We start from the raw sequence: 16,467 nt of genomic DNA on the forward strand, positions 1-16,467 counted from the left end.
GGAAAGATGAATCATAGATTCATAGAATCATAGAATCATAGAATGGTTTGGGTTGGAAGGAACCTTAAAGACGATGTAGTTCCAAGTCCCTTGCCATGGACCGGGACGCCCTCCACTAGATCAGGTTGCTCAAAGCCCCACCCAGCCTGGCCTTGAACACTTCCAGGAACACATCCACAACTTCTCTGGGCAACTCATGCCAGTGCCTCACTGCCCTCAGAATGAAGAATCACTACATGCCCTTGCAAAAAGTCCCTCTCCAGCTTTCTTGTAGGCCTCCTTTAAGTATGGGAAGGCTGCTAGAAGGTCTCTCTGGAGCCTTCTCTTCTCTAGGCTGAACAACCCCAACTCTCTCAGCCCATACTCATAGGAGAGGTGCTCCAGCTCTCTGATCATCTTCGTGGCCCTCCTCTGGACTTGCTCCAACAGCTCCACATCCTTCTTGTGTTGGGGGCCCCAGAGCTGAACGCAGTATTGCAGGTGAGGTCTCACGAGAGCAGAGTAGAAGGGCAGAATCACCTCCCTCGACCCGCTGGCCATGCTTCTTTGGATGCACGATTCTTTGGATTCTGAGTGAATAAAGGACATGACCTGGGAGGAAAGGCCAAAATGTGTCGTAGTAGATTTGGAGTCAGTTGTGTCAGCTTGATGAGACCCCAGGATTTCATTTCAGGCTGTCCTGCCACAAGCCTTTGGCATTACCATGACCTATTGTAAGGACTTTTATATAAGAGACAAGAATGAGTGGAATAATTCATACTCCACAACTTCTGCAGAGAGTGTAAGGAGTAATGGTCTTATACTACAGGAAGGAACACAAAGGTTAGACATTACATAAGCTTTCCGAACAGAAGACTGGTGAAGATTGCCTGGGAGATAGGTGTTTAGAAAATGTATGGAGCTGAATATCTTTCAGCATATAATTATTGTCACTTGTATATTTATATTTTACCTTTAAAAATACGTATGTTATATCATTACATAATAAACCAAATCAAGGTTGATTCATTTATATTTTATATTTATACTTGTATTTATAAAATATAAAAGATACATATATCAACCATAAACATGGTGCTTGCTACTCTGGTACAGAAAAATGAACCCTTGCATCCTTTCAGACCTATTTTTCTCTGATTTTTCTATCATCTCTGTGATGTAGTCTCTCCTGTAGGTATGTTAAGACAATGTGTATGATATGTCTCACCAGTATCTTCCTCAGTTTCTGTGATTTGCATCTAACTTGCCATTGTTAACATTTGATATAAATGCTCAGAGGAATTCAGGCAAGTTCCTAGAAGCGAGTATTTTTAAATGGTGCCCAAAGGAGTTGGCAGAGTTTATGCAGAGTCTATAAATTAGTCTTATACAAGCCCTCACTGGCCGTAGAAACATACTTACTCTGTCCTTATGCCTTAGCCCACCTTTACCAAAGTAGGCTAAATCTAGCAAGTCTTGACCTCAGTTGTGAATATTTCTGAAACTCATAATGTGAGATTTTGTTAGCATAGAAAATGCAAATCAGTAGAATAATTTTTTTGTTAAGGTTGTTGTCTGCATCTGAATATTTCATACACTTAGAACAACTGAATGATATAAAAATCTTTTCATTTTATTCCAACAAATACGGGAGAAGTCAAGTTGACTAGATGTCATCTTCTGCTTTGGTTTTGCCTGCCTACATATCTCAAGGCCAACTGGTTCCCAGGTACTCTTATAAATCAAAAGCAGCACTTCTGACTTACATGCAGTCCTTGTAAAAGGGTCAAGAACTAGGTCAACAGAATTCAGAAATTTTTCACAAGTGCTCTCTTTCAAACACACCAGGTGTAATGGAGTGGGAAGTCTGACTTAATAGCTGCTGTGCTGTACCCCCTGCCTGATAATATTCATGTATGCTAGCAATCTTTTTTTCATGAAAAGCAATAGGATGACAATAAGAAAGGTGAAGTTGAATAGTACTACTGCGGGCTTTGTTGTTAACAGAGTAGCTATCTCACTGACTTGCAGTGTATTGAAAAATCATGTGTAGCCTGAAACCTACGTATTATACAGGCTGGAAAGCACATTCCCAATGCAAACACCATGTTACGGGCATTGTAGAATCAGTGTACGCAGCCTGTACGAATGCCTTGTTGTAAATACTACACCTGAATACAGATAAGACTTTGTGCGCATTTATTTTGTGTATAAAAAACATAATTTTATTTAGTATGAGGAACTGGTTTACAGGATCTGGCTGAGATATCATTTCTTTGTAATTCAGTAAGGGTGTACATAAATTGGATCTTACGAATTTGAAGTTATAAGGTGCTTTAAGATCTCTGCGTAAAGCTGATAGGAAAATACAAAATATTGCTTTTTGCATAACTTCTTGTGACATGCATGTTCTTTAAAGTCCCTTCCAACCCAAATCATTCTATGATATTTTCTCTCAGTCTTCACACAGCAGCCAGCCTTGTACCTTATTCTAAACATGCAAATCAGGATTCCTGCCAATCTCAATTCATTTGTCAGCTGAGACTAAATGTAAAATAACACCAACAAAACCAAAACAATTTTTGATGCCAGGGTACAATAAATGCATTCGTTACTGGTCCTACAGAGAGCTGTGTGAATACAAAATAAGCTCAAATCACACTCATCTTCTGCATCCAAGGGATAATGAAAATAGATGTTTTGTTCTTAAAAGTACATCCAAAACCCACTTATCTTCATGTACTTTCTGTCTTGTTGTTGCCACCTAGAATCTTGAACCTCCGGCGTGACTATTTTAGCAAAACTCTTTTATGTTGATGCATATTTTTATCTGGACAGAACTTCAGGCCAGTGGAGATGGACACCAGGCACGGTCAGGAGAGGGTTTTGGGGACAGCTGAGGTGAGGGAGGAGAGCCGGGAAGGCTGGGGATGTTTGAGATGTTCCTGGGCGTGTAAATGGTACCCAGGATTTCTCTCTTCCACAAATGATTTTTATCTCATTGATAAAGGTTTGATCTTGCAGCACCAGTTCCCTCTAATTTCTCCTCAGCGGTCAGGATGTGCCCCCCTACCTCATCGGGGTGAGGATTTCCGCAACATTTTATACTGGGATGGGACATGGTCACTGTGTGACATTGGAAAGATGAACAGGTTTCAAACACACTGCTTTGATCATTGGTTTTTAAGAAGTTGGCCCTATGTTTGGACATGATTTAAACACAGTCCTTGAGCTTCATTAGCAGACAGCTTATAGTAAATTTTGGGTTTAATTTTTTTTTAGTATTAAAAACAACACTGGTTTAAGACTCAGATTCCTGTTGCCTCTAACAGTGTCAAGGGTGAACTTTTCACAAAAACATTGGATGCTTCCTTGCGATGGGGTGTAAGGGAAAACGTCACTTGAGGAAAACACATTTGAAAACACAGGCTTATTTTTGTGTTCTTATGCTGATTATCTGATATATGAAGTGAAGTGTCGGAGAGGTTACAACTGGGAAATTAATTTTTTTGAGAGTCTCGTTTAATGGTTCTATCAGCACTGAAAAAACAGCATTGAGATTTCTGACTCTTTACAAACTACTGAGTGCTTCAGAGATCAGAAAATGTGTTGTCCTGAAGGAATTTAATTGGGAATTAAACAGCTGGAACACCAAAAGAAAGAGCCACTCCTGTAGCAGTCTGTCCGTTACAAATTCACATTAAAATATCTGGTTGTTAAAACCACTCAAGATTACTCAGAACTCTTCGCATATTTGTCGTCTTTGTCAGCCTTGTAAAGATGATCTTGCCTTCTTAACAGCTTTAACCTTGGCAAAAATCCTTCCTAATATAACCATATGCAATGGTAAAAATTAGAAAATTGCCTACTTTAGCCACGAGATGATGAGAGACAGGAGGGAAGTGAAGGAAAAAGCAGTTTAGGTGTTGTGCTGGAAAACCTAAGCACTAAGCCTGGAAATGGTCTATCAGAGGCTGCTTTGCAGGCAGCCTGTGCCAGGTGCACAGCAGCAGCGTTACGTGCAGTTTATTAACTTGCCTGGAGGTGTAAGACCTAAAACCACAGGCTCTCGCACCTCCTGCTTTGTTGATCACACATCCTGCAAACAAAATTAAGGGTATAAAAGAGCAAAAGGGCCTGACTGGTAGCATTCAGTATTTCTCATGTTCCTTGTACCCAGGTGGAGCTCTGGAAACTGATGCTGTAATGAAAAGCTGAAAATCCATCCTTGCACTAATCCACTCCCAAATCATTACAGTTCCTCTGCCTAAGGGAGGGGGCTGGGGTGAGATTCACTCTTAGCATAAAAGAGCATTTAACTTTCAGTTTAAATTGAGAGAAATTGGATTAGAGAGTCATACAAGTAGAATCTTGCTGTTGTCAGAGGTAGGTTTTCTGTGTTGCTCGTTAACTTGGTCTCTGAAGAGGGGTGTTGCCTCCCAGCAGTTTGCTGTTTTAATCCTTGCAATTTGTCTGGTGACTGTCTGGTTTTAGTTATGGATTTGGTACAGTTGTTAAAAGCTTTCAACAAACAAAATGAAGATTATTACTGGAACAAGCTGTTCCACCTTTAAGAAAAACTCTTGGAGATTTATTTGTGGAACACACAGAAGATCAGTTTTTCCCACTTAATGTTGGCAGTGGTAAAATATCTCCTGCCTTTATGGAGGCCAAGGGCCTCATGTACTAGTGAATCACTACTATCTATCTATAAAGATTATAGCATGTATGCTGGTATGCATGTCTTCTACGTACACACTGTTTAAGCTACTTGTGAGCTTGGCATAAGTTGTCTTTCTCAGTGAAGGAGTGAAATTTATCTCTGGGTAGCTGGTGATTTGGGCTAAAATTCTTATCCTGTTTGTATAATTTTTATTTCTGGCAAGAGACATCCCATTCTTTGGTCAGGATGCAAGTGCCTTTTCATTTTGTGCTTTACAAACACCCATTCAGTGGTGCTCCATTCACCAGAGAGCTTACAGCCTTTGACCCTGCTCCTGCAAGGACTCGCACTCTGCTTTTCTTTACGCATTCTGGATCATCCCATTAAGCCTAACAAGACAATCAGGATTTTGGAAATGGGAGGCAAACAATATATGTGCTCTGCAGATGTGTGCATAGATGTCCCTACACATGGACAGTCAGTCTGGAGCAGGGTAAGAAAGGAGGGTATGTGGAGACCTTATGAATGAGTTCAACCAGAACAGGTCCATAAGGAAAGATATGTAAAATGTGCTACTTCAATTTTTATAATACATGCCCAAAGGCAGCCTCTGGCTGTACTATCCTCTGACTTCAAAGGTGCCAATTACAAGTGTATCTTAAAAATGAGTTTGTAATTTTGTTTTTATAAAATCCTATCTAGACAATCCTATCCGGACTCTTTCCAGTAGCATGACATCAACTTTCTGTATTCCTACAAACATCCCTACAAATGTCTTTTGCCAGCCGTCTACAGCTCTCTTCAAAAATACTGGAAACAAGCAGTTTCAGACAGAGTAGTGACACAGACAGGCATCACTTTGGTTTTTACATCACATTTCACTCATACAGGAGTTTCAAGAGATTCACTTTGTATAACCTTTCAGAAAGATTTTTGTAATGCCCCGAGTGTGGAGTTTATTTCTAGTAAGCATGATAATGTCTGTACTTTTGAATTATTTTAGGTTTGCTAAACCCTGGAGGGAAGGTGAAAGGGGAAGGCAATATTATTCATGCTTAGCTAGATTGATAGTCAGGTAAATACAATTTATTTGCCTTCTCCCCATTTAAGATTTCCCCAGCTGCCTCCATCAACTCTCCTTCATTCTTTCTCCATATTTTATCCTTAGTTTCAAATCTTACTCTGAATGACAACATTAGCTTTCTAAACTACTCAGCAATATCAGTTTTCCCCCAAAGACTTCCCTGAGGCTGATCTGTGCAGGCTGCAATCGTCTACTTTATTTTTTTTTATGACTTACATTGAACAATATCCTCACTAATGACATTTCCCCAGCAATGATGCACCAGGGAAAAGCATAGAATGAGAAGCAGGAATGATGAATACAGCCTAAATGGATGGAGGAAGAAGTGCCAGAATTGGCTTCTGTATCACTCCATAAAAACTACAACTCTTGTCTCTTTCCATCTACCGTAAAGATGGAGCACCATGCTGTGATATTCTTAGACAGATATATCAGGCGCACTATTGCATAATACAGTTTTGCATCCTTACAAAGAAGATACATGCTTAAGCTTGCAGTATGTGTTCTGTGTCTGTCTAGGTAGCCTGATAAAAAAGCCTCAGCTAAAAGAAAAGACTGAAATAATCTCAAGATGAAAATACAGTAAATAACTTGGTGCAATGAGAGCAGGTGATGTGCAGAGGAAGAGCCATCTCAGTTTGGCAAAACTAGTCGTTAAAAAACACCTCCGGGAAGCCTTAACCCCAACTACCTCTCCTCCAAGAGCTACATCTGGCTGTATCCTTGCCTTAGTGGGTGATTTCTTTCTCTCCTCTACCTGTTTGCTCAGGGATAGACCCTAAAGTCCCAGCTCTTTTTAAAGGCAACAAGAAGGACACTCTTCTTAACGGAGCCTGGTCTCTATGTGTACTGCTCCTTGATTGCTGTTGGTATTTGTTTCATAGCCCAGCCTCTGAAACACAGACTCTTGCTTTCCTCTGTCCCTTTGCCACTTACCAGAACATAATAACTGCCACTTGCACCTGCTTACACTCAATAGACAAAGCCACAGTTGATGTATCAAGGGAATGAACTTTAATTCAAGCTGTGAGCTCTTCGTAGCACACATGATCATCTTTCCTGTAATGACTTGTACTCTTAAACCTTTTCCCTAAGAAAGAAGCTGAGAGAAAACTGTCACCATGAAGTTCTCTGAAGCTGATACACAAAGTTGTCTCCTTTCTTGTTTGCAGCCAGGCTGCAGAGCTCCTTGGGTAGAAGGGATTGCAGATGCTGCCTGAGCAAGAGGTGTAAACAATCTATTTTCTGTTCACTTGTGATACTTGCATGTTATAGCTGGAATTTAATGCATTTGAATTCAGTGACAGCAGGAATTATGCTGAACTATCACAAGCTGGCACTGGAGAATTTCTGAGTTATTTAGCAACGTCACATGAGATAGTAGAATATGTCATTTTTACTCAGTCGTCACAAGGTGCCTTATAGAGTGTGTCATTATTGCCTTTTTATCTTAACTTCTCAAATAGCATGTATATCTCAAACTTATGAAATCCTGTTTAGGATCCATCTAACCCAGAAAAGTAACAGAGGCAAACTTGAGAGGGAACCGGTTAGGACCCTTCAGGTTCCCCTCTGAGAACTGGGGACTGCCTGGGCTGCTCAGGCATGGGGGAAATAACTGCATGGATTATTTGCTTGGCATCAGAATTAGATCTGAATCCAGGAATTCATCTCCCAGTCCTCAAAGGTTAGAGTAAGGTTCACTTTCAGATTTGCCTTCTTTTTGTCCATGGTCCAGTCCTCCTTTATAGAGGTTAAAAGGAATTGTGTCATGGAGGGAAAGGACAAGTGAATGAAATCGGAGGAATGTCTCTCATGAACAGGATGTTTCCAGAGGCACAAGCAAAGATAGACTGGAGGATCAGTCTTTAATAAAAATTTTAGCTTGAACTTTGAGTATCAGTAACTGAACCAGATGAAAAAGTGTTTTTGCATTTACATTTCACAGACTTTCTTTTCTAACTGAGATGTCAAGAGCATGAATTTCACAAGAAGATTCAGGTAGTGAAACATCGATACACTCCAGGGTGAAAGTTATTTCTCTGGAGGGTTTTAAGATTTTTGAAACAATCCTAAGATTTGTCTGAAACTATTTTTTCTAGGATTTCCCTGGAAAGCAACAATATAGAAGCTTGATTTTCAAATTTAGAGCACTTAACCACCTCTGCCCTGTTTCTTTAGCTTGAAAGAAATTTGTTTTCAATTTGAAAAAGGTATAAATATGGGACACTAAGTTTACAGTCAATGAAAATCTAAAGAGAAAACAGAAAGATAAAACTTTTTACAACAGGCTGCTCTATAGAGTCATGAACAATAATTAGCTTCTACTTATCACTTCTTATTCACTTAATATCAAAGTGTGTTGTGAAGAGGAATGTGTGATTACCACTCTAAAATGGAGAGTGACTGAGGAACAGAGAGGCAACGTGACTCCTGGATATCGTGCAAAAGTCAGCCCAGGAACGAGGCTAAACCACATCCTGATGACCAGCCTGGAGGCAAGAGGTCTACACGCTCTTTAGAGCAACTCCCCAGGTGAGAAACTCTCCTTCCTGCCATACTGCAGACTGAACAAGAAACCAACAACAACGAACAACCTAACGGAGCTCAACCAGTACAAGCCAAGTCCCACAGCTCTTTGTTTAAGTGGCTGCAAGGTGACATCCCATGCAATCACGGCCACCGGCTACAATACACCTTTCTTGCCCATGGAGAGGCTCATTTTTTGGATAGAATCTTAAAGTGATTCCACCTGAATCATTTTCTTAAGTCCTAATGATAATTAGGCTCACTTCAGTTTCATTAACTCAAGCCATCTGTTGATGTGAAGATTGGCTCTCCTCTCTCCTACAGTCTGTCTTTTACGTTTGCGGTCATCCATTACAAAGCTTAGGATTGATCACGCCAACATTGTGCTAGCGAGCACTGGGCTGAAAACCCTGTGATGCTGGCAGGTCAATATTGTTTGATTCCACTTGAGAGTCTATTTCGGGAACTCATTGAGCTGTTTAGGACTATGCCACATGCACAGCTAAAAATTACAGCAGCGCACAGCAGTCGGAAAGGATTTCTAAATGTTTATGCATATACACTGGGGCAAGCAAACATACACGTAATCAAGCCTGCAGGTTCCTACTGCACAGCTGATTTCCTTTAAAACGGTTGCTAGAGTCTGGGTATGACCCCTCTTCAAACAACTCCCTTCCTTCAGCCAAGTTCTGTTATCTGTGTGTTGAGCTGACAAAATATAGATGGTTGCGACCCTGCTACAGTTGCTGTCAAGTTTTGACCACGCAAAGGAGGACCCTGTATCTGGGAGCATCAAAAGAACTCCCAACAGCTTGCCTCATGCATGGAGCCCACATCTGAAACACTAAAAACATTTTTAGAATAGACTATCTATTGGTAACGTTTTTTACTCTTTTTCACTCTTCAGCAGAGGACTCTTTGAAGTTAATAAGCATCAATTTCAGCCCCAAGAGTCACTCAAAACATCAAAGCTGTATACCTCCAGCGTATTGCAGAGTTGGTTTAACAACTGGAGAGGTCTTTAAATACAGCTGGGCTACGGCTTTGTCTGTCTTCACTCATCTCATATTTGATACACCTGGGTACCAATTGGAAGCAAAGCTCTGTCCGTAAGGAGGAGGACTTAGAGGAAATCTCTTATCTGGTAAATTCAGTGTTTTGAACTGTCTAGAAGGGATTTCTGTGTAACTTAAGAAGATGTTTTCTGTCTTCAGAAACTTCATTGCCTAATGGGCAGTAACAGCAAGCTGAATGAGACGGGCATACAGGAGAAATTGTCGTTGATCAGGTCAGTTCCTGTTACTGTGTGCTATGAACCTGAATCATTCCTCTAAGCTCCTTGTAAATGCTTCAGTTTGCTGTGGGTAAATAAGGCCATGCATAGGTGTGTATCTCTCTCTCTCTCTCTCTGTGTCTTATGTATGCTTAATTTCTTGAATAATAAACAAATGTCAAACCTCAGAAGCTATGTTGAAGTGTTTTGGTTTGATTGAAGCTTTAACTTGTTTTGTACTATTAGAGTCAAGAGAAAAGGAAGGTGTTTACTCATTTTGTTGTGACGATGTAAAGCCTTTGATTGTGCTCTCTCAGGTGTGAGCTGCCCTTAGAGGTGAGGAAAGCTGCTCTTCCTGCCTGAGCAGAAGCATTTACAGCAGTGCACGAACTGACCTACTGCGGAGAGATTCTGGTTCACCTAAGTTCTCTGTTCTAATACTAAACCCCTAGTTGTTTCAGAGTGGATATCTTCTTTTTGTCTGTTAGTCCTTCTTATCTCATTAGCTCTGCGCATAGCAACTGGTCTACCTGTGCATAACAATGTAAACAGAAGACACAAATCAAAGTGAGATTGAAAGAAGAGGCATGACATTATATTCTATTCTATCATTTTCTTGCTGTTTCTTTTCTTGATTCCTAAAATAATTTCTTTCTTCAGCCCAGGGTTTTAATGAGAAAATGACTCTCTAATTTGCACTAAACAGTTTTACTACAGTCTTCTTACGACCTTTTAAAGAAGCATGAGTTTGCTGGAGGCAATATTAATGAGGGGCACATGTGAGCAGTTAAAACCTCAATTTAAAAGTTTCCTAGAAATTTGTCTGGAAATAATGTGGAGATAGCAAGAAATACAGGGAGGAAACCAAAACACAAAATGGCTCATTTAAACAGGTTTATTGAAAAACTAAGAGTTTTTTCATGGTGTTGGTGTTTAATAGGTAAGTTAAAATAAACAAAGTGTGCTGAGATTATTTTTTTTCAATATTTTATTTTCGGTTATTTATCTATTGCCATTTGATTTATTATCACTATTTATTTTTCTGACCCTTGAATGTAAAGTGCCATGGTTAAGATAATACGATCTTAAAGTGGCCTCTGGGTGGATGTGAGGGACATGGGCAGGGAGGGAGCAACTGAGTACCCCAGCAGCATCATCCTAAGGGACAAATGACAGAAAGTACCTGCCCGCAGGGCAACCTCAGCCAGTGGGAGAGCAGTCAGGGCCCTTTTCCAACCAGTAATCACCATGATGCAAGTACAGTCAGATAATCTGTAAATGCAAAAATCTACAATCAACAGAATTAACATAAGCTCCATGCCAAGCCATAATTAATGATAACAACAAAAAGTAGGCATCAGCTTGGAAATGCAAGTGCTTAATTCTTCCAGAAAAGGCTAGTGGAAAAGAAATATTCAGTTTTAGAGATCCCTGGTCACGACTATCAGAATTTGGAAGTGTGAGTGTGGAAGGCTTATAAAGCAGTTCCTGTATATCAGCTCACATAGCTCTAAAAAACCTATTTTTGTTTCTTCTGCGCTCCTTTCCACCAGTGGAAACAGTGCCATTGCTGAACTGGTAAAATCACTCCAAACCTCTTCTGGTTTAACTGGGACCAGAAAAGCCTAAGTTTCTAATTACTGGCTGGTTATTAAATACATCCAAATTTACTTCTTCCTACAAGCTTGTCTGGTTCCAGCACCCCTCTGTTTTATTCCCCCCTCCACTGAGTCTCTGAGGGCTTCTGGCTGGTGTGCTGTGGTGGGAGGTTGTTTTGAAGCTAGGCTATACAGAAGCATCATATTCTAAAATCCTGCTTTCTCATTACAGAAAATCTTTTTCACAGAGTAGCTGAGAAGAAAGTAAAAATGAGCTGGCAGTGAGAAGTGGCATAAGGATATACTTTGAACTATTATGGCATAAATACTGAGACTAGTTATGTCTAATGGAAGACAGAAACTACAGCTCAGTGTGGTAGTTGGAATTTTGAGTGTGCAATAATGGTAATAAAAAAAATAAAAAATATCCTTTACCTCTTCAGGGAGTAGCCAATGACCTGGACTGTGAGGATTAAGAGTCCTTGTATTTTAATCCTTGCTATTATGATTGATGATACTATTCTTAGTCATAGAAATGTGTCATCCTATTTTAAGCTTAAGCAAGCTGTGTGCCTCCATAACAGCTTGCAATTGCAAGTTCCAAAGAGCAATTGCTGAAACATGCATCGATGACTCTTCTGTTATTATTTTACAATATTGAAACAGCAGATACTGCAAACAGAATAGATACATTGGCTAGATGTTTTGATATCTTTCTGTTCATCATTTAATGAATTTAATAAGTATCAAGTGTACACTAAGGACAGCAGTTTTCATATTTTCAATTGATGTAAAACAGAAGCAAGATTTTTAAAGAAAAGATTTAAATAAAACCTTAATCCAGGGAGGCTTAGATCTCCAAGACAGGACTCGATGCAACCACCTGGTAAAAATTCAGTCTTGCAAATTGATTTGTGCATAGGACATTTGATTTATCCACCCAAGAAACTAAGACTGTACACTGTTTGCACGTCCTCTTCCTCTCTGTCATAGATCATCTGTGCTCTTGGTTGTGCTTTGACTTCGCAGTCGTTACCATGTCAGAGGACACGACCATTAGGTAGGAAGGCAGCTGATTTGAGTGTCAGCAAACTTTCCTTCAGTCTGCTGACATTTCTGTGGAAAGGCTAGTAAATGAACCTGTGCAATTGAGGGACAACATGAAAACAGTAATATACAATTTAAAAAGGAAAAAGTTTCATGTTTGGAGATGTGCTGGCTCCCTAGCTGGATGCGATGTGACACTCCCATCTGTTTATCCCCGCACAACTTCCGTGGGAATAGTTGAACTGCTCTAGCAGTGCAGCACAAAGAGAACATGGAGAGGAAGAGGAGTTGCCATCCCTCTGCTGACTGACCACCCAATGCAGATGGATGTAACGTTAACACGCTCTTCTGTTCTTCTATTCACTTAATTCTTCTAATTTGCAGCTAGCGATTGTGAAAGGTGCCAGAGTAACAGCACAGGAACGAGAAATCTCCTGTTTAATTACAGGAAGCTTACAGACTGAAAGATGGCATTCTGAGCTGTACTTCAGATCCAGCCATTAAGATCGCCTGGGGGATAACCTTGTATTTAAGGGTCAGACTGTAGCTGGCTGCTTGCAAGCACGAGTGGGAGGTAGGGAAGAGTGATGTAAGGGAATATTTCTAACAAGTCTCAGACACCTCGTTTGGGAAGTACCCTTAGAAATACCACAAAGCAGCTCCCTGATCTTGCAAGCATGGACCCATCAGTCTGCCAGAAAGAGGCATCCCAAGCGAATCTAAGAGACTTTACTTCTGGTGCTGTGATTCATGTGCTCGCTTCGAGAAGCAGGAAATACTGCTAACTTAAGCTCAGATTTATGAACTTTAAATGCCTTGAGGTTTCCCCACCGATTTCCTCAGTGAACTCCCCACGGTAGCTCCGCAGTACCTTCACTACAAGCAGTGGAGGCACTGTATTTTTCCAACAGTAGCCAATCTTCATTGTCTCCAGAAGGTGAACTGAGACTGCTACGCAGACTCTGGGAATTACTGATGAGCAGCTCATTTCTTATGGGATAAATAAAAAAAGTTATCAGATAGATTGAAGCAGAAACAAACTACAGAGTTGGAGTGTTCAGGTGTATAACTAGCATTTGGTCATCCCCTTGTAATCATTTGGTCATCCCCTTGTAATAAACATCATGGTCTACTCTACTAGACAAGCAGTTGGGCAGGTACTTGTCAATACTAATGGACAAACTGATACGCACCAAAATAAAGTTGTCAGATTAGAAGTATTTTATATTTTTTGACATGTCTAACTTGATAAAGAGTGGAAGTTCATTGCTTTTGGGGCTGTGCTTGCAGGAGTAACTGCATCACTATGTGGGGGAAAACATGTATTCCACTTCAGAAAGGCAAAGCTGCTCCTTGCTAGCTTTCAAGCCTCACTGTGCAGCTGGAATTAGCAGCTCCAGGGTTGTTTGATAGATACTCCAATAACATTCCTTTTGTCATGTTGCTTCTGCCCCTTTTAAAACCAGAAGGGCACAAGAGGTGAGAGATCTTCCCCCTGCATCTTGAAAAAAGCAGCAAATTATTTGGGTGAGAATTATTTTCAGCATAAGAAGAATCTTTTGTGTCTTAAAAAGCAATCCCAAGTAGCTGGGCCAAATTCACACAAGCAATGAGGGTGCCAACACTGCTGATAAATGCTGTGTATTGAAATCAGTGGGAGCAATGAAGAAACCTTTGTTTGCATCTTTAAGCGCTTAGTGGTTTAAGTGCATCTATTCATCCCTAATGGATATAATATAGAGATAGTTTTCTTGAAGACTCCAAGGTCATATGCATTTCTTGAAGAAACCTAAACTCTTCACCTTATAGTGAGAGGTCTATAAACACAAGAAATGTCTCATAACAAACAGAGTATCTTTTTATAAATAGAAAAATAACTTCAGCTGGGACTGAAATTGAAGGAAATAACCATGCTGTTTCTAACAACCTTTACTATTACTAGCTTACAGCTCCACGACTACTTTTGTACTTTTACCTTCTGCTGCTCTGGGAGCACATAATTGTCATTGCTTTTCAATTGTTCCTGCTTCAGCTGTATGATTTTCCATGAGTTATATTTGTTTCTCTATTAGATTGGTGGCTCAGAATGTTCCAGATTTCAGTTTAGCATCTGCTTTCTCTGACTACCTACCTTTCTCCACAAACTCCATTTTAGCCCTTCTGCTAGATGATCCTTAACTGTCCCGTGGGAGCCCCAATAGATTACGCTTTGCTGTCCAAAATGACACAGAAGTATATAATTCCATGATCCTCTTGAATACCTTGTTTTAAAATGTGTTTTCCCTCCATCTGTCAATTGATTGCTTTTTATGTTGATTTTTTTTTTACACCCTGATTCCTTTTTGTTTATCTTAATAGGATAAAAGCCTTTAAAGGTAACTCCTAATTCAATGATGGATAATGGTGAAACTGGTTATTACAAAAATTATTTAATAGATATTGCCCATTTATTTCTTTTTTTATGGTTTATCTACACAGGAAAGCTATTGCACAGCAAGGTAGAATGAATTTAAAGCAAAGTAACTATTTCACATCAGCTTCCCACAAGGATACTGTCATGCACACAAGTTTCACTTAATCCACTCCCAAAATTGGCTAAGAAAACATGCATAAATGTACTCTTACTGTGAAATATTGCCCACATTGAGAATTAAATATGAAATAATTTTCTAAGCTCCTTTCCACAATGGCAAGAACTTATGTACTTTTGCGGTCCCCTCTGCAGTGGTGCTAGAACACCTCTGAGTTTACAATTTATTTATTCTCATAACACTCCTAAGAGGAAGGGGAACCATTAGTGTCTTTCCCAGGATTGTGCAAGAGGGCTGGAGTACAGCAGAGAGATGGATTTAGTTTTCCCAAGTCTGAAGATGGCTTCATCACTGCTGGGTCATCCTTCTCCTCCATGAAAACTCTGTAGCTCCTAATCCTATCTGCTAAATCATAATTCCATTTATCCTCCAGACAGGCGTGACTCAGCTGCATGACACCACTAATAGATCTCGTAAACTGAAGTTGTTATTTCTTGACAGTTACTGGCCGTATGGCTTTATGACGTTTGTATGAATTCATGTTCTTATTGGCATTCAGTGAAGGTAGAGAAAAGCTCAGTGATGCATTTTGATTCATATTCTCAGAGGTTTGATACACTTGGGTACGTAAGTCCCATGGACTTTAAATAACTTTGAGAATCTTATTTAAACAACTGTGATTGCTATTTTTTAGGAAAACATTGAATAGTCTGTTTTAAATCAACTTGTGTTCCCTGTACTTTCTTCTCTCTGAGGAGTTGCATTTGCATAGAAAGAGGTTTCTTTATATAAAGGCACAAAGTCAATTTTCTGAATACAGAGAAAACTCAGCAGCCAAAACTAATATTACGATTAAACATTGCTCTTCCAACTCAGTAATGGACTAAATCAAAACTCCATAGCGTTTTACTGAATATTAGAGTTAGATGGAGTTTTAATTACACATTGATCCATCTATCCATTTGCCTTACCCTAAGCAAGCAGAAGGTTCAAGACTCTTTTCATCTTTCTGCCCAAGATCTGGTAATTAGAGCAAAGGAGGCCTGTTTTGCTCTGTCTTACAGAGGGCTGACAACCCCACCAGCAAAGATAAGGGTAGGAGTCAGACACCAGTTCACCAAACACTGAATTTCAAAATGTCTATGGATTTTGTTAACTCTGAAACTTTTCTCTTAATTCTTTTGGTTTCATGCAATGAAAAGGGGGATTTGAAGTAATCTCTTTTATCTGAAACCAAGGTTGCTTTACTTTGTTTCTATTCGGAATTGCTTCCCTGTCTTGGTTGTGATTTACTATTTCCTGAATACGGTTCCTTAATGTATATGAAGCATGTGGATAGAAGCCTACGCATTGTAGGCCACTTGTCAAGGGAAGGCAAAGGTTGAACACATCACGAGGGGTTTCTCCACAGTTGCTGGTTGGCTGGGTTTTGGGTTTGGTTATTTTTTTTTTTAGTTTTCCAAAGTTACTGTGAGCGTTTTGGTTAGCAGTGTATTCTTGTATGTGGAGACCGTCTTGCTTGCAGACAAGACCCTTTAAATCCCCAGAAAATTTTTCAGCCTGATACGTTACTAATAATAGGAATAACCATTCCTTTCGAATATTGCCATTAATACATGATTTTGTTTTGCATATCGGCATTAGTGATACTGGCAGTTGCCAGATCCTCAAGACTTCATCCGATGTCTGAGCTGCACAAAATGTGTAGGCAGTTACCGCATGGTCTAAACCTCCACAGGCATCTGCGGGGGCTTTCCTGCCTG

Source organism: Tauraco erythrolophus, chromosome 16, assembly GCF_009769465.1.
Source record: "Tauraco erythrolophus isolate bTauEry1 chromosome 16, bTauEry1.pri, whole genome shotgun sequence".
Classification (NCBI taxonomy): Eukaryota; Metazoa; Chordata; class Aves; order Musophagiformes; family Musophagidae; genus Tauraco; species Tauraco erythrolophus.